The sequence below is a fragment of the Arvicola amphibius genome, chromosome 11 (assembly GCF_903992535.2).
Source record: "Arvicola amphibius chromosome 11, mArvAmp1.2, whole genome shotgun sequence".
Lineage (NCBI taxonomy): Eukaryota > Metazoa > Chordata > Mammalia > Rodentia > Cricetidae > Arvicola > Arvicola amphibius.
The window spans coordinates 98,366,548-98,384,353 of record NC_052057.2 but is presented as its reverse complement, the minus strand read 5'-3'; the positions used below and the strand labels follow the sequence as shown (position 1 = coordinate 98,384,353).

General features: G+C 50.6%; 1 protein-coding gene across 1 annotated transcript in view; it reads right to left on the bottom strand.

The window, feature by feature from the left end:
- Positions 1 to 15,587, bottom strand: part of Tmod1 (tropomodulin 1) — a 76,172-nt gene extending 60,585 nt beyond the window's left edge. The window contains exon 1 of the mRNA XM_038347175.1: positions 15,526 to 15,587. The gene's annotated coding sequence lies outside the window, so the exon portion shown is untranslated. The remainder of the gene's footprint in view (positions 1 to 15,525) is intronic.
- Between the last annotated feature and the right edge of the window lie 2,219 nt (positions 15,588 to 17,806).

The following is a 17,806-nucleotide window of genomic DNA, read 5'->3' as shown; positions in this document are numbered from 1 at the left end:
TGGCGGGGAATAAACCCTCCAGGTTGCGCAGTAAAAATTAGTGGGTCAAGGCAAAGGCTATCCATCACCGAGGCCAAGGCCACAGAAACCGAAAGCCCCTGGCAGAGTGGGCTCCAGAGGCATGCAATGCTGCTTTGCCCCATCATTAGGGAGGGGTGGACCATTCCTGCAGTGTGTTCTCCAGTGTCTGCTATGGGGGGACACTTGGGGAGGAGGCACAAGGTGACACCATCTTGATGTACGACGATCTCTCCCAGTTCAGGGAGGACTGAGCCACGATTTCAAATGAATATGTTCCATTTATGCCACCTTATTTGAGCCAGGGAACATCTTGAAGATAAATTAGCATGTCATCCTCTGTCTTTGACACGCGAGTTTCTCTTTCAGAAGACATGTCAGCTGTAGGATTCTATGCCATGGCTCTTCATGACGAAATCTTGCATCCCAGAGTACATGGTTCGTCGTCTTCTCCTGAATCTCCCTCTTCTCTAGCTTTAGGGCCACAAGAGCATCTCGTGTATGGCGTCCCTTGTGCCTCCTGGGAGAGCTGTCTCCCTATGCTCTCCTTCAGGAAGAACCTGAAGCAGCCATGCTGATATCATCTGATCCTTCTCTACTCCCAACTGAGCCCAGAGTTCGGAGCTGGATGGGCAAGGGCTTATGGTGTGGCTTAGGATAGAGGAGGAGGAAGAGGAGAAGGGGAAGGGCTGGGAGCTCCTGTGGAGTCTGTCAGCCTCCAGGGACCAAACACCTGGGTCAGTCCAGCCACTCCAGCTCTGTCAACCCCATGCCTGACACTCTTCTCTTTTTATTGCTAGATTTTCTTTTTACCTGTGATAAATATATATCAATGACATTTTTACTATTTTTGGAGGATGCTGGGGACAGAACCTAGGGCTCCGTGCAGGCTAGGTGCACCATTTCCTAATGAGCCACAGCCCAGCCATTCGCCATTTTGAAGTGTCTAGATTTATGGCACTCGGATGATTCAGTACCTGCTCATGTAGCTGTCACCACCACCCATCTCTGGAATACCTTCATTTGTCTCAACCAAAATTTGGCAACATTGAACACCAGCCTCCCCCCTCCTTTTCCCTGTGCCCAGGTCCTGCCAGTCATGTTCTCAAGGGCCCTGCCTGGCTTAAGTTTGGCTACACTTTGTGGCTCACAAGGTTGAGCCAGACGCTAGTCTTTGTGTGACTGGAATCCTGAGTCTGCCACCATCCATTTGTCTGTCCTCTTTTCTCTTCCCAGGGCCTTTACCCTTTAGTATCTGTGTTATCCCAACATCTTGGCCCATCCCTCTGTCTCAGCTCTCCTTCCTCAGGCTATATCCAAATGCTTGTGAAAACCATTCTCCTGCAGCCCTTGAGCTTCCAATTGCCCCTAATAGCTCCTCTTTTGAGAAAGAACAAAACTCTCCACATAGTGTCAAGACCTGGTGTCCTGACAACCATCTGAGTGCTGGTTGACTTTCTCCCCTAGCTGGCTGCTGTCCTGAGGTGGGACTCACTTGTACCCTGGTGTCCTTGGCACCTTCCCAGCTTCCCATCCCACCTCAAGCCTTCCTCTTCTAGCTGTACCGACCATCTTACCCCAGAAATTTCAGTCCCGGATCAGCTCTCATTTTTCTGCAGCCTGGATTGTCCCTTCCTGCCCCTGCCCTCCAGGTCTTAGGAAGCCCTCTGTGCAGGGTTTCTCTAAGCTGCTCCAGGCCCTTTGATCCCCCACTCCCACTCCCACACAACCTGGGGAGGTTGGTTATGTAATCAGCACCACCCCTGACTACCAGAAGAGAGAGCATCCCAGGCAGGCCCACAGGGGAGAGCAGTCATATCTGACATCTCGTTTCAGCGATCAGTCCCAGCCTGGCTCAGAGGAAGAAGAAGACAGTGGCTGCAGGTGGGTGGTCAGCAAGGGACACAAACCCCCAGGAGCACAGCTAGGTCAGTATGGCTAGAGGAGGAAGGCTTGAAGTGGGATGAGAAGCTGAGAAGGTGCCAAGGACACCAGGGTACAAGTGAGTCCCACCTCCGAGCAGCAGCCAGCTAGGGGAGCAAGTCAACCAGCACTCAGCTGGGTGTGGAAGGAGGAGACAAGAGGATGGATGTTTGGGGGTGCTGGACTTCATGTCTGGGGGCAAGTTCAAGGTCATAAAATGAGAGGAGGATTGTGACAAAAGCCACTTCCCCACTGTAGCATGTAAGAAACAACCATTTTCAGGGGCAAGTTTCCATTCCTGGTGGTGTCGTCACTTGTGACCTGGTCCAGGGAGAAAAGAGGAGGAAGCAGAAATGGGGAAGTTCTCAGAGTAATCAGGATCCAAATCCCTGGCCTTCTCATACTTCCCAGGAGCCCCTCCCCCAAAATAAGATGGTCCAGTACCACCTGCCATCCTGCAGGAGTCTCCTAGGCAGGACTGGTGTGACGGTTAGTCATGACTGTCACCTTGGCAGGATCTAGAATCAGCTACGGAAACCTCTGGGCATGCCTGTGAGGGATTTTCGAGATTGATGAATTGAGGCTGGAATGACCACCCTCAATGTTGGTCCTGGACTGTCTGAAAAGAAGAAGGTGAGCTGAGTGCTAGCATCCATCGCTCCAGGCTCCCGGACTATGGCAATGTGACATCTGCCTTCCCCGTCACGTCACGATGGACCTTAGGGCACCGTCAAACCCTAAGCCTGGACCAGCCCTTCCTTCCTTGAGTTGCTTTTGTCTGGCATTTTGCCACGGCAATGGGACAGGCGACTCAGACAACAGCTGTACTGGTTTGAATGAGAGTGGCCCCCACAGGCTCGCACAGACTGAACGCTTGGTCACCAGGGAGTGGAACTGTTGGAAAGAACGACAAGGATTAATAGGTGTGGCCTAATTGGAGGAAGGTATGTCACTGGGGGGTGGGGCTTGAGGTTCTGGTGGACTCCAGTACAGCTCTCAGCTACTATCCCAGCACCACACTTACCATCAACCCCCCTGCCACGATGATGATGGACCAATCTGAAAAAGTAAGCCAGCCTCCCTCCCCCATGAAATGCTTTCTCTTATAAAAGTTGCCACGGCCTTGGTGTCTCTTCACAGCAATAGAACAGCGTCAAAGACAATTAACTGCATATAGAATTTAATGTGTTCATTGTGTGATAGAACCATAGGGCCGTTTGAAAGGCAGGACAGCAGGCTGGAGAGATGGCTCAGCAGTTAGGAGTACACGCTGCTCTTGCATAGGACCTGAGTTCTGTTTCAAGCAACCCCATTGGGTGGTTCACAGCCACCTGTAACTCCAGCTCCAGAGGATCCAATATCTACTTTTGGCCTTTTTGGCCTTCACACATGTGTACATACCCACACCACACATACATACACACACATGTGTACATACCCACACACATGTATATACCCACACCACACACACACGTGTACATACCCACACCACACACACACGTGTACATACCCACACCACACACACACACACACACACATACACACACACTAGATGGGGGGGGAGACAGAGGAGACAAAGACAGAGACAGAGAGAGAATTAAAAATAAAATAAATCCTTTTTTAAAGGTAGGGGAAAGGTATCAATAAAACGAGGCCTTTCATTTTCTCTCTTGCTCTGCCATAGTTTCTCTTACTATGTAACGTCACAGTCAACACAGGCACTCCTGTTATTCAACTCAGAGCATGTGTGACAAGGCTGCTGGCCTCAAGCCCCCACTCCTATCACACACAGGATGGATGCATGTGTTCTAGTGGGGCAGGGTAGGAAGCCAATCCCCTTGACCACTGTACAACAGAATCCCCCCACCCCTAAGTTCCCACTGTCTTGACCCACAGATTTCCTGGGCCAAGAGACTGGGGGCTAACTGTGGTGAAGTCGATGTTTTTACCTTCAGTATTCCCAGGTAAATGCACTGGGGTGGGTGGGCAGGGGTTCCAGGCAGTATCTGGTCAGGAAGGAGAGGGCCTGGGGGTGCAATTCAGGGACAGGGCAGTTGGATTCCAAGAATCTCCCCCAGGAAGCAGAGATGAAGAAGTAGGGTCCATGTGAGCTGAGGTTCCAATTGAATGTAAAAATATAAGCAGCAGGTGGAAGATATGACCGATCCAATAAGAGGCCTATCATGCAAGCATAGGGACCTGAGCCTGATGTCCAACATGTATGTAAAAATCCAAGTTTGGCAGTGTAACTGGCCGCCCTAGGTTGGGGACATGAAGACAGGTGGATCCCTGGAGCTGTTGGCCAGACAGCCAACCTAAGACAATGGGCAAGTCCCATGTTCCATTGAGAGACTCTGCCTCAAAATCAAGGTAGAGATTTCCTGAGGAACAACACCTGAGGTTTACCTTTAGCCTCCATACGCATGTGGACACACACATGCCACACTCACGCACACACTTACAAGTTCAAGGATGAAAGGCGTAAGCATCTCTGGATGGTGACTACAGAGTGTTTGGCCAAACACAGGGTATTTGCAGAACAAGGTTCTGGGCACCAGCAAGTGTGTATATATAGAATACACTTCTTCTCCCTTTCCCAGGTCACATACCCTGGAGGTCCTAGGGCCAACTTTTTTTTTCCCCACTTGTAATGACAGTCATTTTCCTCCCTGGTGACTACTCACCCATTGCAACCTGCCTGGTCTATTGAGGCCATTGTGCCATGGCAGAAGGAGCACTAGAGCTGGAGTCAAGGGCTTGGCCGAAGGTTTCAACTGTGCAGTGTGACCCCTGAGCCAGCTGCTACACTCCTCTGGGTCCGCAGCCTAATTCCCAGGGTGAGCTGTGTGACAGATCACTTATTACATGCATGGCATTCTGGGCCCTTGTGAGAGAGAAAAAAACTAAAAGGGAAGGGTGAAACTCACACAGAGGTTCCTGGGGTGAGGTCACACATGACAGTTCTTTGTCCACTACCCTTGGAGGAGGAGATGTGCTAAGCCATCAGATCTTAACAGATGAGGTGTGATCTCAGGTCATCCCTTAGAGAAGAGAATGTGGGCTAGCCCTGTCCTGGTCCTGCCTAGCTGGCAGCCTCGGGCATGCAGCACTGAGCATCTCTGAGGCCCTGTGCAGGGTGAGAATGTGCATGTACTGTTTGTTCCATGCTGGGGACATTAGATCGAATGACACAGCTCCGATGGCTGGATTATCTCTCCTCCCTCATCTCCTGAGAGGCCCAACAGCCAACTCTGCCAGCGCTGGATAATGACAGATGAGCATCTGTGAGGACTATAGGGGGCTCTCCAGTGACCACACACCCAACATAAGTCAGCAGTGTGGGGTACTAAACCCCAAGCCATGGTGAAGACTCAGTCATGTTAATAAAGCTATAGTGGCCCAAACAAGGGTGATGACGTTGCAGATTTATGATAGAGAATAACGCTGAGCCACCATCATTTCAGCGGGGAAAAGAATTTTGCTTTTCCAACAAGGTTACATGCAATACAGTACAAGTCTTAAGTGTAGAATCCAGGGACTCCCCAAATATACACAACCATGTAAACACTCAGCTGGCGCTCACCCTGAAGGCCTATTCCACAGCTCTACTTAGTCTTCCTAAAACATGGCAATGCTCTAACCTTCAAAACTACATACTAGCTATGACTATACTTTGAATATCATATACATTTTAACATACAGTGGAAAGGCTCCTGGGTTTGGCTTCTTTCATGTGTGTGCAGGTTCATGTTATGTGTGGGTATGCATGTTGCACATGTGTGGGGGCCAGAGGACAACCTCAGGTATCATTGCTCAGGCACTGACCACTGTTTTGTTCTGTTTTGTTGAGACAAGATCTCCCACTGGCCTGGCACTTGCCCAATGAGCCTGGCAGGCTGGCCAATGAGCCCCAGGTGTTGACTCTGCCTCAGTCTCCTAGCTCTGATCACGAGATCCACACTTGGCTGATCAAACGGTCTTATGCTTGTAAGGCAAGCACTTTGTCAACCAAGCCATCTCCACAGTCCCAGACCTGGTTTCTTTCAAACAAAGCATCCTATCTCTGAGATTCATCAGTGGCATAGCCTGTATTAACAGTTTGTTCTTTTCAGGGTTGTGTGGTATTCTATGACATCAAACACACCACAATATATTGATTGATTTCTTTCTTTCTTTTATTTTTCAAGATGGGTTTATTTGTGTAGCCCTGACTGTCCTAGAACTTGCTCTGTGGACCAGACTGGCCTTGAACTCAGAGATCTGCCTGCCTCTGCCACCTGAGTGCTAGGATTAAAAGTCTGTGCCACTACCACCCAACTGGATTGATTTATTCTTTAAGAATGCTTAAACTGCTTCCATTACTGGGGAATTACCAACAGTGCCCTGAATATGTCTGCTGGAAGAAAGAACCACTTACTTTTTGGCCAGTTGGGTATAGAATGGGTACACACTGAGTTTCAATAGATGTTACCAAACTGCAATAGATAGGGTTTTCTGAAGTGCTTGCTATAATCCCAGGAAACTTGAGTTCAAGTCCCAGCATCCATGCTGAATGACTCATGACCTGTAACTCCAGTTCCAGGAGATCCATCCCCCTTTCTGGCCTCCTCGGGTACCCATTCACATGTGGTCCATGCACATTCACACACACACACACACACACACACACACACACACACACTAAAGTAAATGCTTATTTAAAAGTCCTCCACTTGGACTGAGTCCAAGGAAGGTGGGCTGGTGTTAAGCATTCATTGGTCCAGCCAATGGACCAGGAAGACCAAGGCCACAGGACAACTCAGATGTCATTCCTCAGGCACTGCGGAATGCAGACTGTTGAAGGGGAAAGAGTGTGGCCTGATGGCTTCCGGAGTGAAAAAGACACAGTTTTACTGAGGTCATCAAGACATGAACTCTGATCAACACAAGGAACACCACAACAATAGACGGCACCCAGGAGGACATTGGGCTGATGGGGGGGGGGGAGTTAGGAGCGCCTGTCACTACAGGCATGTGGGCAGAGTGACATCTCTTGGCCTTCTAGAGGGAGCTGATGTCTCCGTCTCTGGTGCTCTTGTGAGCTGATATGGTTGAAGACTTGTTGGAGTCGGGTTCTGTAATGAAAGATGTGTTTGCAGCAATGATGGAAGAGGCTCAGCTATCATTAGAAAATGTGTCTACTGGCTTGTATGCTTTTCTGGTTTTGGGCTGAGCTCCTTCTGTTAGTCACACGGGAAAGCACCTTCTAAAAAAGCAACGCCACTAAACACAGGGTTTGCCTGTCACTTTCTGCAGCTGCTGCGAATTCCAACCCAGAGCCCGCTGCGCCTCAAAGGTCTGCGTAGTCAAAGCTGCCGGTGGTTCAGATCAGGTGTACACACACACACACACACACACACACACACACACACAGGGATTCCAAGGCACCCCTCCTCCAGCTGTCAGCTCCTTGCCCTCAAGCAGCACTGGGGCTGCCCCCTTCCTTGTCTTTGCACGGCTTCCCTGGTTCTAGCTTGTCTCTGATCTTGTCTCTGGTCAGGCTCTTAGTGCCTTTTCAGGGGGCTCCAGAAGCCAAACCTTATAACACAAACAGGAAAAGCTGTCAGGGTTTGTGGGAGTAACTGCACGGGTTTACAGCCCGTCCACACAAAGGCAAACCTCCCAGGGCTTATACTAAGCCCTGCACTGGAGAGCCAGGGATGGGGGAGTGTCGGGGGTAAGCTGGGAACGTGGCTCAGTTGGTCATCTGCCTAGCAGACATAAAGCCTTGGGTTTTATCCCAGCAGCTCATAAACCCAGAGTGATGTCATACTTACACCTGTAATCCCAGCACTCAGGAGCAGGAGGCAAGTGGATCAATAATTCCATGTCATCCTTAGATACATAGCAAGTTTGAGGTCAGCCTAGGCTACATGAGAGGCTGTGTGGGTGTGCCTGTGAATTTTATGGCTGTAAGGGATGAAAGTGAACTCATAGAGAAGTCCCCTGGGATCTTCCTGTCCCCACCTGGCCTCATGTGGGCATTCACAGGAAGTAGAGCTTTATGAAGCACATTTATATTTTTGAAAATATGAAAATTAGCCCAGATGAGCAATGACAAGAGGTAACTTGGGAGGAATAGATCTATTGCACCTTGAACAAAAGGCTAACTTGCTTAATGCAGAGTCCTTACAGCAACAACAAAAACAGAACAATCCAGGAAAAACTGTGGGACTAGGGAAGTAAAGGCAATTCACGTAAAAAGAAGATGTTTCTCAACATCTGGATGGATGATGGAACCCTGCACTGAGATTTATTACTGCTTACCTGCAGAGGAACAGGGTTAAAAGCCCAGGCAACACCTACACAGAACCTGAGAAGAGGTGGGTGCCCTCACAGGACAGGGGAGACACTGCCAGGCCTTCAAAGCCAGGTAATTCCTGCCTGTCAAAGCGCACAAACCCTTTGACTCAGCAGTTCCATAGTTCCGTTTCTAGGCATCGACTCTGCCAATGGACTCATGGTATTTTACAAAGATCTGTGCACATGCTGTCTTGCTGTCTCAGCCCCAAACCTGCAACCCCCTATTGCCTCATGGCTATAGCTTCTCATGAAAAAGATGCTGGTAATGATGTGTGTGTGTGTGTGTGTGTGTGTGTGTGTGAGAGAGAGAGAGAGAGAGAGAGAGAGAGAGAGAGAGAGAGAGAGAGAGAGAGAGAGAGAGAGAGAGAGAGAGCACGCACAGAGGCCAGGAGAGGGCAGGGGATCTGCTGGTGCCTGGAGTCACAGGTGTTGTGAGTTGCCCGATGTCCGTGTTGGGAACCAAACCTGAGCACTTTAGGGAGCAAGCACTCTATCTGCCAAGCCAGCTTTCCAGTCACCCTTGACTTTATTTTGGGTTAGGGTTTCCCTAAATCTCCTGAACTGGCTCTGAATTCACACAGGAAGGTCTTGAACTTGTAATTTTCCACCTCTAGTAGCTGAGAGGACAACCTGTATCAGGTACAGACTATTTTTTTTTTTATTTCTTCCTTTTGTGGTTGGGGATGAAGCGGGGGCCTACAGCAGGCTAGGCAAGCGCTCTAACCAGCTACACCCCACTGGAGCAGACCAGTTCATTCTTACTGCACAGCAGGTACCCCATTACACCAAGCTCCCTATGTGGCTTACAGCCTGCAGTAGTGCTAAGGCGGAGGCAGGTGCTTTCGTTACCCCCATTTTACAGGTGAAGAGACTTGGGTGCCGAAAACCGAAGTAACTTAACCATATCAGCTTTTAAGAGCCACCATGACAAATGACCAGTTCTGTCACAGGTCAAAATGGACAGACATCCTAAATCAAGATATTAGGGAGATTGGTTCCTTCTGGGAGAATCTGGGGGTGGGCACAGGGGCATGGGTTGCTCTCCACTCCCTTTTCACTTCTGGTGACTGTGGGCAATCCCTTGTCACTGCTTCTCCCACTTTCCAGCTACACATGGCTTCTTCCCTATGCCCTCCTTTTCCTTATAAGGACACCAGCCATTGGCCACAGGATCACCCTATCTGATATGACCTCACCTTAACTAACATCTCCACAAAGACCCTGTTTCCAAGTAAGGTGCCATCTACGGTTCCAGGTGGCACAGATGGGGGTGTGTACACTAGTCCAGTATGCTAAGCAAGGCCACAGAGCCAGTGTGCAAATCTCTGGAGCCGTCGGCTTGTGCTCACCATCCCAGCTCCCACTGCCATCCCTCAGCATGAGAACTCATGCTTCCCCAGCACCGATCAGGTCCCAGGTGCAGCCCTTAGCCTTTCTTCACGTAACTGATTCATTCCTGACAACAACCCACTCAATGGAGGAGGAAGCCAAGACACAGAGGGGGTGAAGCCAAGGAACTGGGCTCCAGAGTCCTCAAGTTCTTAGCCACTGTGCTAAGCTTCTTAAACTGCTGGTGAGGTGTGGCTTTTACAAGAAATTAGTTTGCTGTGCTGTCATGACAACAGGCTGAGACTCGGGGCTCATGGAGCTTTTCTGTCTCTAGAAAGACGCATGCCCTTCCTTGTGCCAGACACAAAGAGGCTGCCCTCGTCTCCTCAGCTGCTAGCACTAACTAGGAGTTGAGGGTCCAGAAACAGTTGCCACGTCCAGCCAGGGCCCTCGCATGGTCCTCTCTCCTTCTGTGTTGGGCACTTATGTTTCTGAGTGGGTTTCAGGGGGTCTCTGCTCCGCTTGAAATACTATGTGAGCTGCCACATGAACGGATGTATTCATTTTTCTACAGCAAGGATCCACGACATTAATCAGACGCTCAAAGAGTATCATGATTGGAATCTTCCAGGTTTCTGCTGTCTTTAAGAAGTCTGTCTTTGTGAGTTGCCTTGCCCTTCTAGGAATATTTTGAGCTATCTTGAATGCTTTTAAGTAAGCAAGCAGAACTTGATGTGCACACACAAATGTTCACGCGCAAACGCATGCAGCACTGCCAGCCAGAGTTCTGTTATCTGCCCGAGCTTGTATGGGGCAAGGCTGCCTTCATGTCTTCCTCTCTGTTCCTTTTCAACCTGCATGCCCCTGGGTGTCTGGTACGTCAGTGTGGCAGCTGTCTCAGGCTCCCACCCCAACAATGACCCAAAACTCGTTGATGCCACACTTGGAAGCAGGGTGCTGACTAGAAAGAGCCCTTGGTGTTGAGCCACTGCATAAAAGCATTCACCTGTAGTTTTAGAAAACACCATCTTAAAGTCCAGCGGGAGAAAGCTGCGGTGGGTACGGATAGGATGAAGGCCGGGATTGCTTTATTGTGGCGATAAGAGACGTTAGAGACAATTGGGCTTGTTACTTGATAGACATTGCCCAGCTTGTTAGGAGCCAGGTACTCGCTGAAAATTCATACTCTCAAGCCCTATCTTATACCCACTGAGCTAGAATCTGAAGATTTACAGTACAGGAAGATTCCACATGGCTGAGATGCCCAGTCAAGAGAGGGAAGTATTGACACAGAATGTGAGAACCCTTGTTCCTCAAGTTTATAACCCTGGAAAGCACTTCAGTATTCCGGAATGCACCCCCCCCCCCCCCATTCCTGCTGGGGTCCACTCTCTAATTACAAAAAAAAAACCAAACAAACAAACCAGGTTCCTCTTTCACAGGACTCTGCTGAGTTTCAAACAACATGGTGGGCTGTCTCATCGGCTGTCTAGTGTGATAGGACTGACAGGAACTTGGGACCTAACAGGAAGCAACCAAGCAGGTCTGGTCCCTGGCCCCATGGAGCCGATGGTCTGGTAGATGGGAAAACATGTAAATGCTGGTTGGTGTGTATCATATGCCTATCACTGTGATGACTCAGTCATTCACTCATTCATTCATCCGCCAACCATTTCCTAGAACCCACACACAGCAAGCATCTGAGCAGTGGTCTAGACACTGAGGATGCTGCACACGCACAGGAGCCACCAGTGATCTAGACACTGAGGATGCTGCACACGCACAGGAGCCACCAGTGATCTAGATACTGAGGATGCTGCACACGCACAGGAGCCACCAGTGATCTAGACACTGAGGATGCTGCACACACACAGGAGCCACCAGTGATCTAGACACTGAGGATGCTGCACACACACAGGAGCCACCAACACTGCCCCCCAGCAGCCTCCCGCCTGCCCCGACAGAAGGCAGCAGTTGGGTTCAGTTCGAGCACCCTGTGAGGATGCTCTGGGATTTAGAAGGGAGCACAGATGAGAAACCAAGGGCCTGGGCTTTAAAGGATGTTTTCAAGCTCCTTGGCTGAGTACCGGGACAGCAGCATCCCAAGCAGAGGGAGGAATCGGGCAAAGGCAGGAGACACACAATGTTGGCTTATTTCTGACCATGGGGAAGTCTCCTAGAATCTGGGGCAGGCCTAGCAGGATTTCAAAGTACCCTGGGCCCAGACCCTGCTTAATGTTAAGGAATCTCTGGACTTCAATAGGGAATGGGGAATCATCCCCCCACCAAAAAAAAAATCATTGAAAAGGCCATAGTTCTGCTTTGGGAAGCCCTTTGGAGAGCAGACTCCACCAAGAGCCTCAGGTGAAGAGGCGCAAGTCCTTGACTGGAGTGGCGCATGTGGACCTAAGAACAGATAGGAGCGGTGAGAAACGTAGAGCTGACTGGGTAACCATGTGAAGGGACAGCGAAGGGGAGGGAGGCTCTGGCTTGGTACCCTTGTGGACTGTGTCCTTGGTGACCAAGATGAGAACACAGGGAGAGCACTGACAGGAGAACCCAGAGCTGGATCTTTTGAGCTGCATACTTTGTCCAGTATGCGGGAGCCTGGGGCTAAGGAGGGCTGTCCAGACTGGACACAAGAACTTGTCGGGTGGGTACAGAGGTGTGAGAGGAGGGGATAGTGAGATGCCACTAGAGGCCACGGCACCGAAATGTCAGGCTGAAGATGAGTTCATGAAGAAGGGGGAGTAAGGTCGCGAGGTGCCTCTGCTTTCCTTGGCTCATCTGGGCACAGGGGGAAATGTCCAATGGCCACTGCCAACATCCACTACAGACATCTCTAGAAACAGCCTTGTGGTACTACTCTGATATTCCAGAACGAAGGCAGCTAGGGCTGGGGACCCTGGGAGGATAAGGAGAAAGGGCCATAGGGGAGGGACCTGCCTCCTCCCCCTCCTTCCTACCTTCCTGGGCACTGCAGTCTTGAGCCTTTCCCAAAGTTTATCACCATGGGGACACAGGAAAGGGACAAGATAAATGTTTGAGTTTGTTCTGCTTTCCTAGCAGACAAGAACCCAGCGCCTCAGCCCAGAAGATTCCAGACCATGTCCTAGGTTGATTCCAGTGAGCTCATTCTTCATTATCATTGAGAGGATTTTAAAAACAAATGGAAAGGGAGATGGCTCCAACGCTGCCTGATTGAACTCGTTAATCCCAAGAAGCAGGCCCCTGGCTTTAAACTGATAATGACTCCTGGTGGCCAAATAATTGATCTAGCTGGTGTTCTGGCTCGGAGGGAAAGTGAACTGGCCTCTTTAGAAATGTTGGCAGCCTGGGCTGGTCCATTAGTAAGACTGAAAAATCAAAACACTGTCCGGAAGAAGCCATATGACTGGGCTCAGCAGAAGTCATCAATAGATGACGTCATCCCCGAAAGAAGCAAGCCAGGGTCACGAGGCCCCTGCAGCAGGGTCAACTCACCCTTCATGGCTCGCTGCCACCTTCCCTTACATATACTGAAGTCAGTCAGGGGGCAAAGGGACATGTTTCATTTTGCCCTCTTTTTGCTCAGCAAAGTCCCAAGGGTCGAAAGCCACATGCAGACCTAGTGACATGAGACATGTCCTCAATCCTGCCATAGGCACGCCACTCAGATTCTCCTGCACCCTGTGGTCACCCCTGGATTCTCTTCTACCTCTTACCACACTTGCCATCTCGTAAACTCGGGCCTCCCCCTGCCCCAGCTCCCATCACTGTCCATCACCTCTCTCTTCCTATCTGAGCTTTGAGGAAGCGCTGGAAGCTGTCTTGACTTAAGCTCCTGCCTCGGCCTCACTAAGCACATCTTCCCAAGGCTGGTTCTAAGCTCGGGGCTTGCCTGCCATCACTCCCTGCCACAGCCTGAATGAAGTGGTTACTATTGTTAGCCCTGCTGCACACAGGGGAAACTGAGGCGAGACAAGTTGGGCCACCAACAGATCCTAGTTTTGAAGGCTCTGCCATGTTGCAGCTAGGATCCCGGAGTCCACTCCTGATTCTGATGGCTTTTCCCCACTTCTCAACCACTCTGTTCCTGTGTAGTAACTGTCATTGTCCACACCTCCACTTAGCTCCTAGAAAACCACTTTCCCCCAACCCCTGGGTCCTCATCACAGGATGGGTGCCAGATCTCCCTACAAGCTAGAGGACTTCTGGAAGAACTTCAGCCCTCTGCACTCCAGCTCCACTGAAGACCACCCTGTCCACCGGGTTGTTTCTCAAGGTCGTGCTGGGTGGGTACCAGAGCTGGGAGTGGAGCCAGGGCCCTGAGCTCCAGGCCAATCCCCCTTTATTACTTAGAGCTGACACGGCCTAGTCCCTGCTTTCTGCAGTTAAGTTGCAGCAAAGAGCCCTGCCCAAGAGGAGGGAGAAGGTGTGAGACTCTGATAAGGTGGGCCGAGGCTATTTTTAGAGGACTTTAGCTTCCCACTTGGGATGCTAGGCACCCAAGGGCCAATAGCTGTCTAAACCAGGGACTGTGAGACTAGCTCAGTAGAGATAAGATGCCAGAGTGACAGGTCCCTTGTCTTCACTGCTGGCTTGCTGTGAGGTTTGGAGTCAGTGGGAACCTTCTTTTGGCTCGCCTCCCCCTTCCCTCCTTTATCTGTGAAGCACAGAGATAGGCTAGAGAAACCCGAGGAATCTCCAAATCTAGTACTAGAGAGAACCTTCACACTATTACTCCAGCCTGGGAAAGTCCCAGCCATCAACAGAGGTGCTCAGACAGGTCAGGGAAAGACAGGCGACTGCATGACCTTGAGCAAGGGGCTGAGGCCCTTTCCCGGGCAGCAGTGGTAGTGACCTAGGGAGAAAGATCAGCTTTATGGGTGTCCTTTCCCTGGAACCCAGGATCTGGGTTTAGGTTCTGGCTCTGTTGGGGCCAGGTGATCTTCAGGACTCACCGGAGAAGGTGAGCACCAGCTGAGGGAGGGGAAGGAAGGAGAGAACAGGGGCTGCGTGGTTAAGGCAGTATCACCGGTGCCATATAGTCAGGGAACTGACTTCCCCCAGCTTGCCCAGTTCATTTGGTCACTTGTTTGCCAAGCTACTCAGGCTAGAGATGTCCCCAAGCACCCCAGGCACACTTCCCAGGCTATTCCGAGGGCCCTAGTGGGTCTTAAGCCAGGACCTGACTTCTGCAGCTGTGTCCCCAGCATCCCTAGCCTGAAACTGGAGAACAGGTGCAGGAATTATGGGCGGTTCAGAGCAAGCCTGGCCTCTCTCTTGGCCTCGGGTTCCATCCCCTCGAAGTACCCTAACTTTACAAATGGGAAATCTAGGTCCGGGGAGGTGTGTGTGTGTGTGTGTGTGGGGGGGGGGGACAGGATTGTCTAGGCAACAGCCAGTGGTCTCCAGCCTCCAGGCTTTTTCCCGTCCCACCTGGCTGCGCAAAGCGAGTGCCGCTGGTGCTTTAAACCTCGCTAGCTCCAGCAGTTTGGGAAACTTTTTCCGCACGCGCCAGATCGGTGCGCGGTCAGGGCTCAGCGTCCCCTGAGCGCGGACTCCCTTCCTTCCCAGATTCCCAGGCGGGCTAGTGCCCAGTTCGCACCGTGCCTATGCCCGCGGGGGGCGCCCCAGGCGGCTCCCAAGGTCCCTCGGCGACCAGGTCTACAGCCCAGGCACCCTGATCAGGATCGCGCGCGCGAGGCGGCCGGGACTCAAGGGCTAGCAACCCGAACGCCAAGCTGGGGATCCGGACCCCCTGAAGGCCACCCGAGGCGGTGGCTATTTATAGAGGGAATCGCGCTCAGTCCCTTCTCGGCGCTGGCGACAGCTGAATATTTTGCCCAGATATGGCTGCGCCCCGGTGCGGCGGCAGGGAGCTCCGCGAGGCCGAGGGGACCTACGGCTGGCGGCGGGCGGGGGTCTTACCGAGATGCGAGGCGGCACGAGCGCGGGCGGTGGCAAGGAGCGGAACCCGGGCCTGGGTGAGTTCCCTGGCGGCCGCGGGTGGGAGCCGGGGGCGGGCCCTGTTCGGCTGTCACCGCGCCCCGCCCCACCCCGCCGCCCTCCCCGCCCTCCCGCTCCACCAGGGGCGCCTGGGTGCAGCAAGGTCTCTGGGAGCGACACTCGCTGGGAGAATCGCAGACCACCGGCAGGGCCACTCCAAGCCCGGAGCCAGGTGAATGTGTCGTTCCCTGCCTTGATCTCGGTTTCCGCAACTTCTCTCAGGAAGATTTTAAGCAACGTTGGAGGTATCTGGACCAAGGATCTTTATTCTCACGGGGTCTAGAATGTTCCAGTAAAATAAAACCCGGCTACACCTTGCTTCCTTTGAAGAGGCAACCTGTCCCCTCCCCCCAGTAGGTCGGCCAGGTCTGGCACGCGCCCAGGTCTTAATAACCATCATCTGTGGACGCACAATTTCAACGCAGAATCGAACGCCTTCTCCCACACAGCGCTGAGAGAATGGAGCGTCTGAAATCACCACTTAAAATAACCGGAATGAAAGTTCTGCTTTCTTAAAAGGCTAATGTGTTCTCCAGAACAAACCACTTACACCCAAACCCTAAGTGTTAAAAAACAAAACAAAACAAAACAAAAAAAACAAATGGCTCATACCAAGAATCCAAACAGACACAGGGAAATGTCTCAGTTGAACTAGCCCAACGTTTTTGGTGAGGGAAACCCTAATTCTGCTGTAGATGCCTGAAGAGAAATGCTGGAGAGTACTAAAAGTAGTTCCCAAAGCATATTTTTGTATTATAAAGCCTATAATACACTATTAAGAGTGTTCCTTTCAGGGTATAAGTAGCATGTATCTTTAGACAAAGCAGGGACGCACCATTTCCAATAACTTATGTTTAAGATTTTTGTTGTAGTTATAAACATTTTCAGGGCACACCTTAGTGTGTAGCTTCCTGAATGTTCACAGCGAGAAAACCTGTGCAAGCCAACCACTAGCCCGTGCCTGCCCCACACCCCGCCCCCGCCCATGCTTGCTTATGGACCCTCCCTTACTGCCAGGTTGGCGACTCTCGCTCAACGCTGAGGTTATTTTCTGTTGCACTGTTCTTTCTTGCTGTTCAATTTAGAGGTTTCATACGGAGTGAATGTGCCATATGAACATAATAAATACAGTATTTCACAGGAACACACCCTATTTTAAAAGGCTGTATTCAGGATAATACAGTGTGGCTGAGATCACTTTCAGGGTCCTGTACAGGTACACACCTGGCTGCGGGAAGTGCAGGGTCAGAGGGTGCCCTCGCTCAGCTGTAGGAGAGATGAGCACTGGGCTCCAACGCTACTTGTAACGAGAACTGCTCCACTGTAGCCACTCTGGGAGAGAGTAATGGCATCCATTGAGATTCTGATCTGCATTGCCCCAGGTCCACATGTGTGGACAGCTTTTTGTTTATTGGTCAGCTAGATTTTATTAGGAAATGTTTGTTCAAATTTCTTGTCCACTTTTATTGACCATATTCAATACGTCAACACTGTATGGTTACATGTACCACATATGTAACAGCCTATATCCGGCCACTCTGCCCTTGGCTCTCTTTCCCTTTTGAGGGCAGCTGTCCTGTGCTCTGCCAGCTGTGTCCTAGCAAGGGTGTTCTGTGTCACTTCCTATCCTAGTCTCACACTCACACTGCACCTGGAGCTGACTGCGGACTTCAGCAGTCCAGGGCAGGGACCACAGTCTTCCATGTGTCACGCTACCTCACATCACAAATTGGATCTTTACACCAATGGACATGATTGCTTTCTTTAAGAATGGAAATACTTCTTAAGTCAATGAAATAGAAAAGTCTTCCTTTGGCAGCACACAAGTCAAGGATCTGTGCCCTTTCTGTTGTGAGAAAGAGATCACTATGAAAAACATTAACATGGTCTTAATTCACTTAAACATTTATGTTCTGTATGAAATTTTATTTCACTGTAAATAATTAATCATTGGTGGAATTATTCTTAAATCTTGCGATTTTGGAAGAATTTTTATTTAATAATCAATTAGTCATTGGCATATGTATTCATGACAGATTTAAATACACATTTTCTCTTAAAACTAGAATACATTTTACATGTGTAAGATGAAAACCTTTTACAACCTGGTCTTTTCTTTTTCTATTGTTTTCCCTCCATCTCCTCAACTCAAAACAAATAGCTATAAGAATGTTTGCCTGCAGCCTGGACTTCTCCTCTGAAG